Source organism: Myotis daubentonii, chromosome 13 (assembly GCF_963259705.1).
Source record: "Myotis daubentonii chromosome 13, mMyoDau2.1, whole genome shotgun sequence".
NCBI classification, from domain to species: domain Eukaryota; kingdom Metazoa; phylum Chordata; class Mammalia; order Chiroptera; family Vespertilionidae; genus Myotis; species Myotis daubentonii.
In genome coordinates this window covers 9,837,164-9,855,147 of record NC_081852.1, presented here as the reverse complement: position 1 = coordinate 9,855,147, position 17,984 = coordinate 9,837,164, and the positions used below count along the sequence as shown (strand labels likewise).

The window sequence follows — 17,984 nt, the reverse complement described above, 5'->3', positions numbered from 1 at the left end:
GCAAACCACATACGTTGTCACATATGAGCTAAGTAGATGAGTTAAAACAGTAAGAGTTCATAGTTGGAGTCAGAAAGGCCTGGGTTTGAACTGAGTGCCACTGCTTACCCGTCCTTATTACCTGTGTAATGGGTCTAATAGCAGCACCCACAACCTAGGGCTGCTGTGAGGGTCAGGTAAGATGGTATTTTAAGTGCCCCGCTCCACATGTGCCTGCTCCCCAGTGTGTCACAAATGAGCTGTTTCCATATTCATTGTTCTTACTCTAATGTCCTCCACTCCCGCATTGAATCACTGTACACGTTCTACTGAAAAATGTTCTTTTCAGTTTATCAGCTGTATTCTTTTAAGAATCTAGACTCTGAGTTAAATGTTTGTGTCCTGGACATCTTCTTGTTTTGAGGTGTCTTCGTGTGTTTTATTATAAAGTTAGGGTACAAGATCAGTGAAGAGCCTCAGAAAAACGTAGGTTCAGTTATTTTGGAGGGACTATGGTAGAAAAACAATGAGACAAGAATCATTATTCAAAAATTATAGTAAGGACTTCACACATTAGTGAAGCAGATGTTGAAATTCCCAGAGGCAAGTAGTAACTGTTTTTAGTTGTAGTTCAGAGTTTGGAGACATTTTAGTCCTATCTACAGCGTTACTAACACAACACTGAAGGACTCTTAGAACTAAGGGAAGTATTTTTGGAAAAGTTTTTTTCTACTTAACCCCAAACTTCTTACGCAAAACCTGGCTTTGTTGACCTATGTCTTCCAGGATGATAAAAATTCATTAGATATAAACTGGAAATTCCTTATGAAATGTGTATATTTTGCATTTCAGGAGCCAGAATAACAGCAACCTCATGGTTTTGTTGAAATACTTTCAAAGCACAGCCTGGTAGCAGATTTTAATGGGGCCCCACTTTCCTGAAATGAAGCTGTGGGGGTTTTTGCCAGGACTGAATGCGGAGTGGGACAGGACAGGGACCTGTCCATGACCTGGGGGAGCTGGCGTCCAAATGTCTGTTATCATCGCAAATAAGGTTTCACTCAGGGCAGCCCCATGCCAAGTGCCGTTTAGGGGTCAAGGCTGGTAAGCAAGGCAGGGTCTCTGCTACCTTAGCGCTGCAGCCTGGAGAGGCAGAGGGCCCAGGAGGAATTGAGGAATGCCAGGGGAGAATGCAGCCTGCATCTGAGGAGTAAACGACTGCTTTGGTGTGATTAGGTGGTAGACGCCTTAAAATGGCATGGAATGCTGCCAGAGAGGATCTTGGAAGCAGCGAGGGACCGGCCCACACAGTGGGTTCCAGGTATGGGAGCTGCCACAGGGGCCTTCGGAGGTTTGGCCTGGAAACAGGTGCCAGGCCAGAATGCGCTCTGCCAGCTCACAGTGACCCCTGTCCTTGAACTTTGGTCAGGCTGACGGTTCAGAAAGAAGCCACTTCTCGGAAACTTCCTTTGTAAAGTCTGGTTGTGGCATTTGGGTTTGCAATTTTATACACATTGCCAACTTCAAAACTTCAATGATGACATCCTGTGAATTGGGGTAATAGTTCACATTGTGTGTGTGTGTGTGTGTGTGTGTGTGTGTGTGTGTGTGTGTGCCCAATCAGAAAGGTTTAGAGCCTGCTGGCCGGGTCTTTTTGTAGCTCACCTTAGTTAAACATTCCCAGAGAATTCTGGCCTTTTATTAAGGTTCCTTCCCTTGTAAATTGCAGCAGAAAAGCAAAGCTCAGGTTTTGAGACAAAATCCATCATTTGGAGGCCTAGCTTCCAAAAGAAACTTCCAAATACTTCTCCTTGCAGACCCAGACATGCGAGGCCTTGTCACAGCGGAAAACGTGCTCATTCTGCTTGGTCGGTCCGAGTAAAATTACTCAGGGCATTTCTGAGTTCCATGAACAGGAAAAAAATAAACGTTTTCAACTTGAAAAATAAATGCAAGCCATTCCTTTTGGAAGCAGATAACTCCCCAAGATGTGACCTTTCGCATTCACACTGCCCACGTGGACCGTTGCCTCGGAGCCATAGAATCTGTGTGAGCTCAATCAAACACGTCGAGGAGGAAATGTGAAGTGATGGAGGAAGAAAAATTGTTTGTAAGACAAGGAAACTTAGGAGCCAATTATTCTCCTAATTTCCTGTAAGCCACTCCATGCCCAGGTTTCACTGTTGTTCGCATTTTAAGTCATTTTAATAAATACAGTGATTTTACTTAGAAAAAGTGGCTATTATGGTAGCTAGAAAAATAGGTTTCTATAGGAAATGTGATAATTTGATAGCTGCTGGGTAAGACGGATTTGTACTGAATGTTGTGCAAACAACGCAAATGGCACTTTTCCCATGGTGGTGTCCCTTGGTGATCAACCTAACAGGTTCTGGAAATGGACCATTATGAAAATTCATAAATACAATGAGATCTTTTCACGTTGGAATGTTTACATCTCTTTTCCTTGGAAATAAGATCCATAAACGAAAAGCTCAGTGGCAGTGTTCCGTGAAGACTAAGACCATAAATGCCTCACCAGGCAAAAGAAAATAAAAAAGTGCAGCTACTTAGAGAAATATTAACTCAGATTTGTGGCTGAGATATTGTGGATTCTCTCGAGGACTGTATTTTACTGCTCTTGTGTTATGGCGTGGCCACAGGCACTGCTACTTTACTTTACCCCCCCCCCGCCCCGTCCACTTCGCCCCCCTCAGCGGTGAGTGCAGGGGTTCCGTGAGGAGCAAGGGCCAGTCCCTGCCTCTGGCAGCTTGGTCACTCCCTGGTCACTGGCTGAGACAGACACAGGCAAGAGCCTTGGTAGCTACAGCACAGAAGTGAGGCTATGGACTATGGAGGAGGTGTTATTGGCCAACACTATAAGGATCTTGAAGCTTACAAAACACTCTTTCTGCATATTTTTATTGAGAGCCTACGATAAGCTAGTCACTCTACATTCATCATTTCATTTTAATTTTAAATAATCCTCCCAATATTATAAAATAGAACTCCACAGCAATTAATACACAAAAAAGTGGCTTTCATGGTAGCTCTTGTCTTTCCTGGTATCATGCACGAGAAATCCACATTGCCCAGAGACTTACAGCAAGAGGTCAGAGGTCAAAGGAAAGGCTTCCAGGAGACACCAAGAAAAGCAAAACAAAAGAAACAAAAAAGAAAGGAAAGGAAACCTAAGAGCAATAATTTGAAAAACAAACACAGTAATCCCAAAGCACACAAGAGGATCCATGGGACCAGTAAAGTATGTTGCAACTTAAAGCAAAATACTTTAAGGTTTTTGCAACTTAAAGCAAAATACAACAAGCAGGAGCAAACAGAGCTTGCTGAGAAATTCCTACGTTGGTTTCAGAGGCTGCAGGCAGCAGACCCTGGGAATGACTTTCCTGGAGAAAGAATGTGGGTGGGAGCAGCCGTGGCTCTACCACCAGGGGACCCGGAGGGGCTTACAGGGGAGCCAGGGGAAACTGAGACCCCGTCAACCACCGGAAAGCAAGAGCAACGCTGGAAACCAGGCCTTGAAACAAATGTGTTACGTTAAAAAGTCAAGAAAAGTTCCTATGCAATCGGACCCTGTGCCTAGACAGCAGTGTGGATTAGCTGAGCATGTAGAAAGCAGAGAAGCAAGGCTTATGTCTTCCAAACTGCCCCAGACCACGATGCCCTCTGGGAGTTTCTATTTTTGTTACATTTGTTTGTCTAATAATATTACCTTTGTACATTTCTGATGACTACATATGTTGGCATTTCTCTGTTAACATTTTAATGTCATTGAAAACTTAATCAGTCATGAATTTCCTTGTCTAAAATCAGAAAAGGAAGAGTGACTAACTTGCTTTGCAAATCGTTTTCGTTAGTGTCACCGCCGCACATTCACGTAGCTATCGCTACAAGAGGGTGAGGAATGAGTGTGGATTGTTGGTATTCTTACTAATCTGGAACCTGAAGGAAGCCGGGAACCCCTTGCGAGTTTCAGCGCTTATTCAAGTGTCTATAGACACTTCAGCGGTAAGCGGAAATCCTGCCAGTCCCCGAATTCCTGAGAATTCTTCCGCACCCTCCTCACCCTCTCACTGACTAGCCCAGGGGGGTCTGGAATGACTCTGCTGCTCAAACACGGCACCTGGGTCCCCGGGATGAAAGGAAATCTGCATGGAGATGCCGACCTGCCTGCTGGGTCTCTGCTCTGCTTTCAAGGGTTGACTCTATATTCTTATCATCTCCGAGTCACGAACCATTTGGTTAAGACCAACAATTCTTATTCTAGCTCCTGTCTGTGCAGTTCCGTCCAGCAGAACCGTCTGCTTCTGGAAATCCCTCCATGTGAGTGACTCCCAATTGTAGCAAAGGAAACCAAAATTTCCCCAGTTCCCATGTTTCTGCTCAAAAAATTGCTGCTTGATTCCTGGGATAGTTAAGTAACTTCCTTGCTTCTTTTTCACACCTGACTCAGGGTATGGAATGATTTGTCTGATGGTCAGCGGGCACACTTAGGTTAGCCGTTCTTTTAAACTCTGCTTTGTAGCCCCCTGCACACAGGATCCGTGCTCATCCAGGCCTCCCCCTCAGCCCTGTCAAGTCTTTACTTAATTGCTACCTCCTCAGTGAGCTCTGGTCACCTTATTCACAACTCCACTCTGCTCTAACTGAACACGGCGTATCCCACGTCACTGCTTTAGTTTTCTCTCTAGTGTGCACTGCTCTCCAACTTACCGTGTACTAGTATATCTTAGGCTTATTCATGTTCTTCATTGTTTGACTGCCCCAGTGTTATTCTGGCAAATGCTTAACAACTGGCTCCAGGGGGCAGGGTGGGATGGGGTGAACGCCCTGATGTGCAGTGCTTGCCTGTGGGGTAAATATTCCCACTATGGCCAGTTGCAAGGCCGGCTGTGTTGTACAACTGGCTTGCAAATTCCTGTTTTCACAGTTTGTTCTTGTGAAACTGGTTGTCCCCACATTGGGAAATGCCCTGAGGGTACCCATGAGGGTATGGGTTTGTGTGCACTTTGTTTACTGCGGGAACCTCAACATTCCACATAGTACTTGGCTCATAGTAGAAGTTGCAGAGATAACTGTTAATGAATGAGTATAAAGACATTTTTTTAATTTGGATCATCCTGTTTAAAGAACAATGTATCTGTCATCTTAAGCTCATAATAAAAATTTGTCCATGCTATTACATTATTCTGCCTTTTTTTGTGTGTTAATTCTCACCTGAAGATATATATATTTACATATAAATACATATATATTTATATATAAATATATATATATATTTCCCATTGATTTTTAGAGAGAGAGAGTGGAAGAAAAGGAGGAAGAGGGAGAGAGAGAAACATTGATGAGAGAGAAATGCATCCATTGGTTGCCTCAACGCACCCCAACTGGGGCTGGGGATCAAACTTGCAAACCCATGTATGTGCCCTTGACTGGGAATCAAACCTGTGACCCTTGGTGCAGAGGCTGATGCTCTCATCACAGAGCCACACCAGCCAGGGCTATTCTATCATATTTTAATGGTGCTATGACACTTACATTAGGGTACATATTGCACCACTGCTCTTTGACATTTAGGTATTTTTTATGTCATTTAAAATACTATTATAAATGTCTTTGAACATAACTCTTTATTCAAAAGAACTAATTCATATGTAGTGATGTATTGTTTGTTTAAGATTCATAACATTATACTAAAAGTGGTGTGGAAAATAAATTTGTGAGGATTTCAAATGATATTCTAAAATTTAAATAATATAAGAATGCTTGACCAAGTTTATCTGATATTATAATACATTTTTAGGAAATAAAATATGGGCCAATGAAACAGACCAAAGATCCCAAACACTGACTCTCCTTAGGTTTAAATTTAATATGTAAAAAACTCCCATAAACAATTAAGACTGTACATTTTTCTAAAATGAGTTGGAGGTAATTTGCAACAATATGGAGAAAAAGTAATTTAGATCCATACTTCATATTGTAAAACAAAATAAAGTCACTCTGAATAAAATAAGAGAAAATAAATAAACTTAGAAAATATATTTTATCCTAAAAGTACAAAAATGAGAATTTTCTAACAAAGCAAAAGAAAAATTATAAAATGTTTAGTAAATTTGAGGATAAAAGGAACTTAAAGACTTCTTTCTCACAAACACTAACAACGTTAAAAGTAAAAGAAATAGTTGTGACAACTATGACAGACAAAATTTGTTTTATCCAAATTTGTAAAAACTCTAGGAAGTCATAAATGGATAGAAGGCTAATGACTATAATAAGAAATTATATTTAGAGTAAAGTACAAATGATGAACATACACTAGAAAAAATATAAATCAGTTCAACCTGTTGCTCACTAGTTAAAGCAGTTGAAGGTAGAATTTTGTTAGAAGAGATTATATGCTTAGTTCAAGTCCCTTTTTATTTATTGCACCACCTGGATTGATTCTATTCTTTTTTTTTTTTTGACCAAGACGCTGGTCGAGGAGAATTTTTATTACTTTTATGTACAGCAAACTCAATGGTGCACACTTAGCCCAGCTTAGTGGCCAGCTCCTTCGCCTTGGCCTTCTCCAGCTTGGCAATGCGAGCCACCGACTTTGGACCCAGGGCGTTGCCTCCCCAGTGGCGGCAGATCTCGTCGTATCTGTCGTTGTAGTTGGTCCAGATGGCCTCCACCAGCTTAGCCAGAGCTCCCTTGTCTTCCGAGTTAACCTGTGTGAAGGCGACGGTGGTGCAGGTCTTCCTGTGGACGAGGCACCCCATCCTGGCCTTCCCCTTGATGATGCAGTAGGGAACCCCCATCTTCTGACACAAGGGCGAGCAGGAAGACCATCAGCTCAATGGGGTCCACGTCGTGTGCTATCACCACCAGCTGGGCCTTCTTGTTCTCCACCAGGGTGGTGACCGTGTTGACCCTGCTCGGAGGACAGGAGGCCTCTTGGTGGGAACATCCCCTTTGCTGGCAGCTTTTTTCTCAGCCCGAGCCAGCAACCTCTGCTTCTTCTCTTGCTTGGTCTCAGGCCTGTACTTGTGGGCCAGCTTCAGCAGCTGAGTGGCTGTCTGGCGGTCCAAGGCCTGGGTGAACTGATTAATGGCAGGCGGCACTTTCAGCTGCTTGTAGAGAATAGCCCTTTGCCGCTGCAGCCGGATGTAGCGGGGCCACTTGACAAAGCGGGTGAGGTCCCTTTTGGGCTGGATGTCCTGTCCGATGCCAAATTCTTGGGCTGCTTCTCGAACAGGGGGTTGACCACCTTCTTGGCCTCCTGCTTCTTCACGACTGCAGAGGCCGGCGCCACCTTCTTCCCCTTCAGCATCTTGGGTGACAGGAGGAGAGAGAGGATTGGTTCTATTTTAATTCTCCTATACCTTCATTGAACCAAATGTGGATTGATCCAAATGTGGGTCTCAGTTTATCCATTCCTAATTCAGTCATGGAGATGCCAAAGGAAATATCAGAAGCTTGCCAAGGTAACCAGCAGGGCCGAGAGCTGATGTGTGACTGTATTGTCCTGAGAGATATTAGAATAACATTTTCTTGTTCTTTCTAATGAAAAGCAAAGCCTCAAAGAGTCAACAAGCCAGAAGCATATATATTTCAAACTCAAGTGCATTGCCTTAAGATTACTTCATTTTTGGTCCCTATATGAAGCTCAAAAACAGATGTTGGTACCTTCACTTGCTGTATATGCATTGTGATCTGCCAGGGTCCAACCCCAGCAGGTCCAGGGGTCCCCAAAGGTATGGACGGAGTCGGCGAAGAAGGAAGGACACGGAGACAGGGTTCAGTTGATCAGCAGCCTAGCCAGGATCTCCAGCCAAGTTCTGGTCTCGATCTCCAGAGAGGTTCTGCTCAGGTTCTCCAGTCAGGTTCAGTCACCAGGTTCTAGTCAGGCTCTCCTGCCAATCTCCGCAGTCAGGTTCAGTCCAGGATCTTTTGCCATGTTCTCCCGCTAGGCTCTGTCTCTAGGCTCCGTGTAGGTTCTGTCTTCTGAATTCTGTCTCCTGAGTTCTGTGTTCTAAGTTCTGAGTGTTTCTGTCTTGTTACAACTGTATTTATACCAGTTGATTCAATCCTATCAATCTCTATTACAAAGGTTAGGGCGTTTCTTATCTCCATTCCAGGGAGAAAAGATTATGTAGCTTAAGCATGATTGTTCGTAGTTAAAGGGATTAATTACCCGCCTGGCACTTAGTTGAGGGGTTTTATTCCCTCCCTAACTTCAGGGGAAAATCCCTACCTGGGGATTCAACCTTTCTCGGAGAGGTGACCTTGGTTAAAACACAGCGCCAAGAAGGTGAGCAAACATATTAAGAACCGTATGCCATATATGCCAGGTCCCTTGAAACAGCAAGGATGGACCGGCTCCCGGCAGTGATCCAGTGGTGCAGTTTCATTATGAAAACAATTGTCATTAGGAATATTTCCAACTTTAGTGGTGGCTCTAAGTGGTTAAATTACAGACTGCCAGGTGGTGGAAGAGATGGTAGTTTCTGTTTGATCCAAACCTTTGTGCAGGTCTTTGTCTGCCTACATACTAGGTTTGGCATCAAAGGCATTTCCTTGGGATTCTATTTCAATATCATCTCCATGGCCTTCACAAAAATATGATTATAATGATCCTGAGAGCACCTGATCAATTTCTAAAGATTTGGGGATAAGAAGTACAATTAGTTATTTTAAAGGGATGCTATGACTTTTGAGAGATGGGAAACATGACATGGGTTTTATGCTCACTCTGGCTTTCTGCATGGAGGGACTTCCCAAACTTCACAAAGAAATAAAGTCCAATAGAGAGTTGTGGTCTCACAAGTCAGATAAAACAGATGGTGGTCAGGGCCCTGGAAGTAGTCAGAGTTTGCAGGAGATGCTACTGGAAGGAAGAGACTGCTTGAGGAAGGGACACCAGCAAACCTATGAAGACCCCGTTGGGTCTGTGGCCAAGCACCAAGTGTCATGCATAAGACTGAGAGGCCTGGCGGCTGCCGGGGGCTATGAATGAAAGAGATTGTAGAAGTCACATATTTCAGGGACAATTTGGAATTTCACAACAAAAGTAGAAATATCCCACTGAACACCCAGGGCCATAAGTTGAGGTCCTAGATAAGGAATGCCTTAAGAGTGGGATATTTCATTCTTAGAGTAAGAACTAGTGTAGACATGCCTTAACAAAGCTTAAGTTCAATCATTGACTGACTTATGCTGATCCACCAGGAAATAAACTGCCTAACAGAACAAAATCAGCATTCTTGGAAGGAAGAAAACCAAATCCATTCTCTCAACTGGGTAATATATGATAAAAAATTATTAGACATAAGAAGAAGCAGGAAGATGTAATGCATAATTTTCAAAGTCAATATAAACAGACTCAAAGATGAGACAGATCTGAGCATGGACTTTAAATAAGCCAATATGAGTATATTAAAATAGTTCAATGACAAAGTAGGGATAATATTATATAGAAAGAGAATCCCATCAGAGACATGGAGACTAGAAAGTGAACCAAATAAGTATTCTAAAACTAAAAATCGCTAGATCTAAAGTGAACAGTTCAACAGATGGGTTTAAGAAAAGGCTGTCTATATAGAAAAAGAGGACATTGGTGAACTGGAAGACAGAGTTATAGAAACTATATAAACTGAAGTACAGAGAGAATGGCTTAAAAAAACACTCGAGCCCCCTTTTAGAGAAATAAATAAAGTCTGGTGTAGTGAAGAGAGCATGCATGGGCTTGGAACTGGTCAGGCCGGGACTTGAAACATCACTGTAATGTGTCTAGGTAATTCATTTAACTTCTATGACCCCAGTTTCCTGACTTTTAGGTGGGGACATTGGGGAGAAAGGCACACATTACATTAAACAGTCAAATTCAAAGAGAGAAATCAAATGTTTTTCTTCTGAGTCCCAGCCTAGGGCCCTCCCTTTAGGAATGTCACAGGCCAGGCAGTGGATGTGCCGCTGCTTTTTCACTGGTTCATTCCTGGGCTGTGTTTGGGCTGACATGTTCATAAAATGACATTTTAGTACTTCTTTCAGAAATGGGATTTGGAAAATTGCGATGTCCTAATTGCGGGAAAAAGCAAAGACCCCCGAATCTTGCAACCAGTTTTAGGTAGGTCCAGTCAGCAGGTTTTCTGAACCTCCATCACACACGGAAAAATAGACGATATAATGCTGGAGTCACAGAGTTTGATGCATATGAAGTTGAAGCATATAGGAGCAGCCACATCCATCACACATGTCTTTCCCTACTCCGGATCAAGGGTATTGACCATTGCCCATCACCACACTAACCTAATGAGACACAGGAATAGATATTCTGGATCCTTTGTTTATTCCGAGAAAACAAAGCCCAGTGTCACTAACTCAGCAGCTGAAGTGAATGTGGGTAAAAGAGCACTTTTATAGCAGTTGCCCAGCTCCCCCTTGTCTCAGAAACACAGGCCAGTCTGCCAAAGCTATCAGTCTGGCTGGGCAGCCCCCTCAGAGTTGAGGTTCTCAGATTCTACAGGGTGGCCTCATCACCTCCTGCTGAGGTAGGAATACCATGCTAAGTGTCAACAGGAACCTGGAAAGAAGACAGATCTTCCAGTTTTCCTAAAAAGAGGTGCTATGAAGGAGGAAAGACCTGCCTGTCAAATTCCAGATCTACCTGGAAAGGCCTGTGCAGGGCCTGCCACATCAGTGTTGACAAACCCTAAAAAGATAAGTTCCCATTCATTCAATCAGCAAACATTTACTGAGCACCAACACTGTGCCAGTTGCTGTCCTGGACCCCAGAATAACACCAGTGAGTAAGACAGACCCAGGCCTTGCTTTAATGGGCCCATCACACTCTGACTTGATGATTCCCCTAAAGTTCTGGGTACAGGGACAAGAATTCCAGACTTATTAAGCAAACCTGGAGAGACAGAACTTTCCAGATGGAATCTGGGAGAAAAAGCTTAGCCCAGGGTCTGAGCAGGCCATTCATAATGATCTGGTTTCCAACGTTCTTTCCTTCTTCCTGTCAGACCCATAAAGACCAGGGGAAGCTTTCAAATACTGAGCATCAGTTTAGTGTACAGAGGAGGTTCAGTGAAGAGCTTTGGGGATTTGGAGGACCAGGGCTGGTCAGCTAGTTGATCCCGCCCTTTGGTCCTGGCAGTGCTCAGCTCTGCGTGGGCACTGGCAGGGCTGCGTTACTCCTGTTGCCCGTGGTTGAGTGTTACTGCTAGAAAGCTCTTCCTCTCACAGAGCTAAAAGCTGCTTCCCTATATCTTCTGTTCCAGCTGTGGTCCTATTTTCTGTGTCTGGGATGGCTTGGAGCCAATCTGTGCTTCCCAGGTTCCCCCTAAAGCACCCAGAGGGTCTTCAAAACATAGGCCAACAATGAGATGTGCCCCTATTTGGGGAAATTTAATGTAGCCGAGGAAAGAATGTCATAGACCCATCTGCTCCCTGCCACCCAGAGTGCGCCTGACCTCACTGGGAGGGCTCAGCATCAGGGACCCTTGGCATGTGGGGCCTTTGGCTCCACCCTGACTCAGTATCTCGTCCAGCCAGAGGTTCTAGTTTTCACGGTTCACACGTTTTCTCCATGACAGTCGGCGTGCTCCCAAAGCTGGAAATTGTTCCCCTTGTTTTTAGGTGAGGGAACTGGGTCAAACAGGAAGACTGCAGGGCCCAGGGACAAACCTGGTAAGAGACAGAGGCAGAGCCCAACCTAGTCTCTGCCTCCTGGGCCCTGGTCCTCCCCAGGGTGTCCTAGGGCTCCTAGGTGTGGCTTCCCATCGCAGGCCCAGGCGCTGCTCTACAAAGGGCCCTCCTGCCAGATCCTATTTTGAGCCCTTATTGTGGGTGAGAGAACAGGAGCCTACGCCTGTCCTCTGGCTGCCTGTGGCTCAGCGCTCCGCGGGGCCTGGGTGTCTGCTGCCTCCCATTGTCCTTCTCACCACGAAGCCCGTGGCTCCATGGCAAGCCCATTGTGTGCTGGGCCAGCAGCCAGGCTCGCTCTGCACTAGACTCTGCCACGTCCCCACTTTCCTGGAATTCAAGGAGTGAGAATAAAATTGACTCCTTATTCACTCCCCAATTATTTCCAGCTTCATTTTCAGGCTCCCCCTATGGTATTGTTTTCTCAGGAACTATGAAGCAATGAAACTATTAAACAATTCAAACACTATGCATGGACTGTTTATCAAGAAAACAATCATAGAAAATGATCCTGAAAATTTGCCCAGCGAAAATCTCAGTGTGGGGAGGAGGGGAAGGAAATGGCCATGGGGAGGGTCAGGTTTCCCCCTAAACTCACCACTGGACCAGGGCTGGGGTGAAGCTCCCATAGACCTACACGTGCACACAGCGCGAGATGTTAGGTGTCCTGCTGTCTCGTAGGACTCTTCTAAGAACCGGAATGATTCAGATTTCCTTTTAGATAATTTATGAAGAACTTTTAAACATACCCACTCCCTCGGGGGAAAGATTTCAAACACCAACCTCACTTTTATTGATGGATTTTTGGATCCTGGGGATATTAGTTCAGCGTGATTTAATTTGTTGGTTTGGTTGAGGAGAGCAGCACAGAGGCCCAACTTGGTTGAGTAGAGAGACTGGGACAGAGAGAAGCCTGGGCCCTGGTCTTTCCTCCGTGTCCTCCCAGCCTCCTGGCCAGCTGAGCCCAGCTGCAGTTCTTCGCTGAGCAGTGTTTTGTTGGTGCTGGGTATGCTCCTGCCCGCTTTCCCCCTGTGTCAGCATCTCAGTCCAAGTTTAATCCAAGGTGGGAAGCAGGGCGGGTCCAAGCCCTCTGCTCTAGGGCACCTCTCCTGGGCACCGTTCAGAGCACAGGGCGAGTCCAGGGGCCACGCTGGGCCCGGTCACTGCACGGGAGCTTGCTGACTCCCCATCACAGCCATCGCCTGGGGTTGGGATGCTGTGCTACCCAGAGCTCCAGGGTTAGCAGGACTGCACCAGAGGCCAGAGGAGGCTGGGCTGGGCTGGGCATTTCTCTCCCTGCTGGTCCATCTGTGCTTAGCCTTTGGTGATGTGGCCCTGGGAACACAGCTCACAGCCACAGCAAAGTAAGGTGTGTGCAGGGCCTGGGGAGTTTTCACCACCCTCAGCTGGTAGAAATCACAGGGCCCTTCCAAAGTGGAAAAAGAGAGCGCTTACCTAGGAATGTAACTGGAGGCTTCTGGTCTTACCCGCCATCTGCAGTCATTCCACCCCGGGCCCCGAGTGGCTGGGTGGCCAAGGTTGGGGCCCAGCGACCATGGAAATACACATTTTCTCTGCGAATATCCCCAATCCTGTGGCTTGGGGGACTGAAATGCTCAGCCGTCCATTAGAGGCAAGTCCAGATGGCCTTGCCCTGTTCCTAGACCAGCTGTGGGCAAACTACGGCCCATGGGCCGGATCCGGCCCGTTTGAAATGAATAAAACTAAAAAAAAAAAAAGACCGTACCCTTTTATGTAATGATGTTTACTTTGAATTTATATTAGTTCACACAAACACTCCATCCATGCTTTTGGTCCGGCCCTCCGGTCCAGTTTAAGAACCCATTGTGGCCCTCGAGTCAAAAAGTTTGCCCACCCCTGGACTAGACCCTCAGGCTACACGCTGCTTCAGCAGCCGCTTTTCTCTAGTTCGGAGTGAAGACGGGGCTTGGCACAGCTCTGGCTCTGAGCTTTCTAATTGGGCCACCAGCTGATCTGCCCCAGCCTTTCCTCTTTTAACCAAGTTCAATTTCTAACGTGAGTGGGGAAATGCCTATTCACTGAAACTGTATTTTCCATAGCTACATAGAAAATCCCATTTTATAAGCCTGGGTTCGCTCACAGAGTCATGAGACCACTTCAGCCAGGCTTCCTTCCAGCAGCTGGGGATGCAGGGAGGCGATGAAGGGTCTGGGCGGGAGGCGTCGTTTCCCGCTTAGAAGGGAAGGGGTTCATAGGGCCTGGATGGACTTTGAGGGGCCGGGCTAAAGGAAACAAGCCGGCCATGAAAGGCCCTATACTGTATGCTTTCACTTATATGAGGCACTTAGAGGAGTTAAATCATGGAGACAGAAAGTCGAATGGTGGTTACTGGAGGTGGGGTGTGTGGGGGGTATGGGGGATGTGGGGTGTGGAGGGGGATAGAAGGAGAATGTGGAGTTCCTGCTTCAGTTTGGAAGATGGGAAAGTTCCGGAGATGGAAAGCAGTGACGGTGGCATGACTGTGTGAACACACTTTCCACATCTATACTGTACATTCAAGATGGTTATGATGCTAAATTTTGTGTTATGTGTGTTTGTCCAAATTTAAACAAAGAGGGGAATTCAGCGCAGCAGACCCTGCTGTACTGCAGAGGCGTGGGAAATGCACCCGGGCTCCAAGTCCCAGCCCCGCAGCCTCGGGCAGCTCCTGCTCTCACTGTCTCACCGGGGTGACACCCACGCTGTGCTCCTTGTGAGCCACGGGTGGTGCCCCCTATTCTGGCAGAGACAAAGGGCCCGCATCGCTATCACAGGCGTGGAACTGGGTTCGATGCTCCATGTTTCAGCCTTAGCATATGCTGCTGCTCATTGTGCAGGTGCAGCCATTATGCTTCTCTTCATTCATTTGCTGGTGCTTTCATTCATCTCTAGCCACCTTTCACTGGGAACGGGTTTGGGGCAGCACGTGTTCGGAAAATGCCAAGGCCCAGGCCGCAAGGAATGTGGGGCCTGACATGCGCTCACCTACTAAAGGCTGTAAGCACTTGGATTCTGAGGCTGTAGAGTGCAAAGCACATGTCCACATGTCCCTGCGAGGAGACCTGCAGATGAAAATCTTCGCTGCTTCATCTGCACCCGCCCCCCCCGCCCCGCCCCCTGCCCCCAGGGTAGTGTGGCTAAGCAGCCGCAGGGCCCTGGGCACCTCTCCACATCAGGTGCCGGCTGTAGCGTCCCAGCTCCACGTTGGTGACACGTGCTCAGCATAAACCTTCCTAATGCGCTGGTCACAGTGACTCACTTCAGCTATTTGAGCCAGAAAAGCCCCAGGTGAGCTCTCAGTGAGAACTGGCTCCGATCAAGTGGAAGAATGGCTTCTTAGAAAAAGAAAACTCATGTGAAGAACGGAAGGCAGACCTGCGCTCCCTGCCGCCCCGTCAGGCTGGGATTCCCGGAGGAGGGCGGGAGTCTTGGGACCCAGTTGGCTGATGAAGTTGTGTCTGCTGCAGACTTGCCTAAGCCAGAGAGGAGCCATTAGCCATGACACAGACAAAATAGGAAACACACTTTTTTTTTGGTAGCAGTAGGCAACGGTGCTTTTGTTGGCTTTTGTCGGCAAACCTTAAACCCTTCACCTTTTGAAAATGTACAGAATAGAAACATTTGTATTTCGTGTGAACCTCACTTTCCCAATTCACAAAGGCCAACTCCAGAAGTCCCAAAATCCCAAGTTCAACTTTTGACAGGAATATTGGTGCAGAGCCAGAAGGTTGTAAGAGTTTATATTCTTCTCTAGGCCAAAGGCCCTGGGGGACAGTGGGGGCTGCTGTTTATTTTTCTGGCTCAAAGAGCAGAGCCTCCAATATAATACAAAATAGGTAATATAATAAAAAGACTTTATAAATCAGAAACGCTGTCTGGTTAGGCTTATGCTCTGTCAACTCTGAAATACACATCAGGAACCCTTGCTGACTTCATTTCCTCTTGGTTTCTCCATCAGCGCGCGGCCCCAGTCTCTCCCCAGTTTGTTTTCCTGAATTCCCCAGCCCATCCTACACCAGGTCAGCCCTGCTGCAATTACCAGTGAACCTTGCCTTTGTCTGCAGTGTGGCTTGGAGAAACATGTTTTCCTTCCTTCTCCTGGTGGAGTGGAGGGGACAGGGCTGAGCCGTGGCCTGCACAGCTGGCTGACCCAATACACATCTGTCACCTGTGACAGGGAGGGTGAAGTCTCACCACAGCACCTCACTTATAAGACTGGCTTTCACTCCTTGGTGGACTTGCCTTTGGAAAATTGTGCAGTGCATACTGGACAGTTACCTGGGAAGAAGGGACGCCTGGCATGGCAAGCCTGTTCAGGGTCACCAACCTGCCATTTGGCATGAGGACAATGAGACGCAGGCAGGAAAGCCATTTGCCCGGGGTCACTGATCTGGGAGAGTGATGGAGTCTGGCTCCTCCATTGGTAAGAGAACCATGAGAACAGCTACCCCATCACTGAGGCGTGGTGGGAGCCCCTTCCCTGCTGCGAGGTTCCGCTTCCTCATCACTCTCCTCTCCCGGCACAGGGACCCCTGTGCTCGGTGAGATTCTTCACATGAATCTCAAATCTGCCCCATCTTTGATTGCCAATCACTGGTTCTCATTTTGTTGCCTGAAATGAAATAGGTTATGGCTCGTCAAAAATCTTGAGGCTTCTAGAATATTCTCCTCTTGTAGATTAACCACATTCCTTTGATACTTTCTCAAACTTTCCAGACACTTCTATTTTTCTTTTTTTTGTGTATTTGGGAGAGGGAAAGAAGGTGGAAAGAGAGAAGCATCAATTGGCTGCCTCCTGCATGGGGTGTACCAGGTATCAAGCCTACATTCCAGGCATGTACCCTGACCAGGAATCCTCTGGGTGCATGGGTCGTCACTCAACCAACTCAGCCACATGAGCCAGGGCGAGCATCATTCTTAACACATCATGTTTGACATGGATTGTATTTCAGACAGTGATCTAACCAGTGTGGTTAAAGGTGTCCCATACCATGTGACTCATGTTGGGCATACACATTAAACTTACATATCTGTAGGTCCTCTTTGGTTTTTTAGTTTTGTAAACATCAGCCATTATCTTTATTTATTTATTCAACTATTTATTTCTTGACCCTATCAGCCCTAAAAAGATGACCATTCGAAATATAATTCAACCATATGTAAAAATATTAATTGAAGAAACTAACAAAAATATATAATACATACATGAGAATAGAAAAATGCAAAAGTTACACTATTGGTAGGTAAACTGCATCCCAGGAGATCCTGTAACCCTGCTAGAGGTGGGCCACACATTTGGCTTTGAGTGTCTTAGCAACAAGTGGAAAGATGGTAACATCATCATGTATGTGTCAGACTGTGCATAAATGGAATGCCAGTAGAGGCGCAGGACAATCAAGGCTGTTTCTGGTGCTGAGAGCAAAGGGAAACATTTTCCACTGGTCCTGACAGAGGCCACTGCGGGTTACATGGTCAACAACATTCCCAGATCAAACAGTGTATTTCCTAAAGCTCTGGATACTCACACGTCCTTGAACCGCTGGTGATCTTATGCCCGCTCCAAAACAATGCTCTTTGGCAATTGACTTTTTTAACCACATTTTATCCCTGCTACATTTTAATGTGTAGTTTGGAAATTTTTATCTAATAAAAGGAAGAAGAAGAAACTGCATGGGAGCATCCAGGTCACGCAATGTTTATAGATTACCTCTTAATTTTCAAAGTTCTATGATTGTCATCCCTTTGGTTATTGGATCACATCGTTTTGATATTCTCCCAGAACTGTATTGTTGTTGTTGTTATTTAAAAATGCTTTGAGGTCAGGGACATTTGCAGGAACCTTTCTGATGTTATAGAGCAAGGCAGGTCTAGCTGGAAACCTGGATTTATGCTGGGCATGTCTCTTTAAGGGTAGAATAACCAGAATGCTCTTGAAGTTCTAAATGCCAGGTGTCTTCATGCAGGTGCCAGGAGAGGGCAAGGAAGGGATTGTTTCCATGCCTCAGCCTGAGAGGCCTTGGTGATGGGGAGAGAGAATAGTTTTGTGGATGTTTTTGTGGTCAGCATTGAATCTGGGGCAACTCCATCTTGATGATCTACTCCAGGGGTCCTCAAACTATGGCCCGTGGGCCACATGCAAATACAAATATTGTATTTGTTCCCATTTTTTTTTTACTTCAAAATAAGATATGTGCAGTGTGCATAGGAATTTGTTCATAGTTTTTTTTTTTTTAAACTATAGTCTGGCCCTCCAACGGTCTGAGGGACAGTGAACT

General features: G+C 45.9%; 1 pseudogene; it reads right to left on the bottom strand.

Moving 5' to 3' along the window:
• Nucleotides 1–6,473: 6,473 nt before the first annotated feature.
• Nucleotides 6,474–7,309, bottom strand: LOC132214746 (large ribosomal subunit protein eL8-like; annotated as a pseudogene).
• Between the last annotated feature and the right edge of the window lie 10,675 nt (nucleotides 7,310–17,984).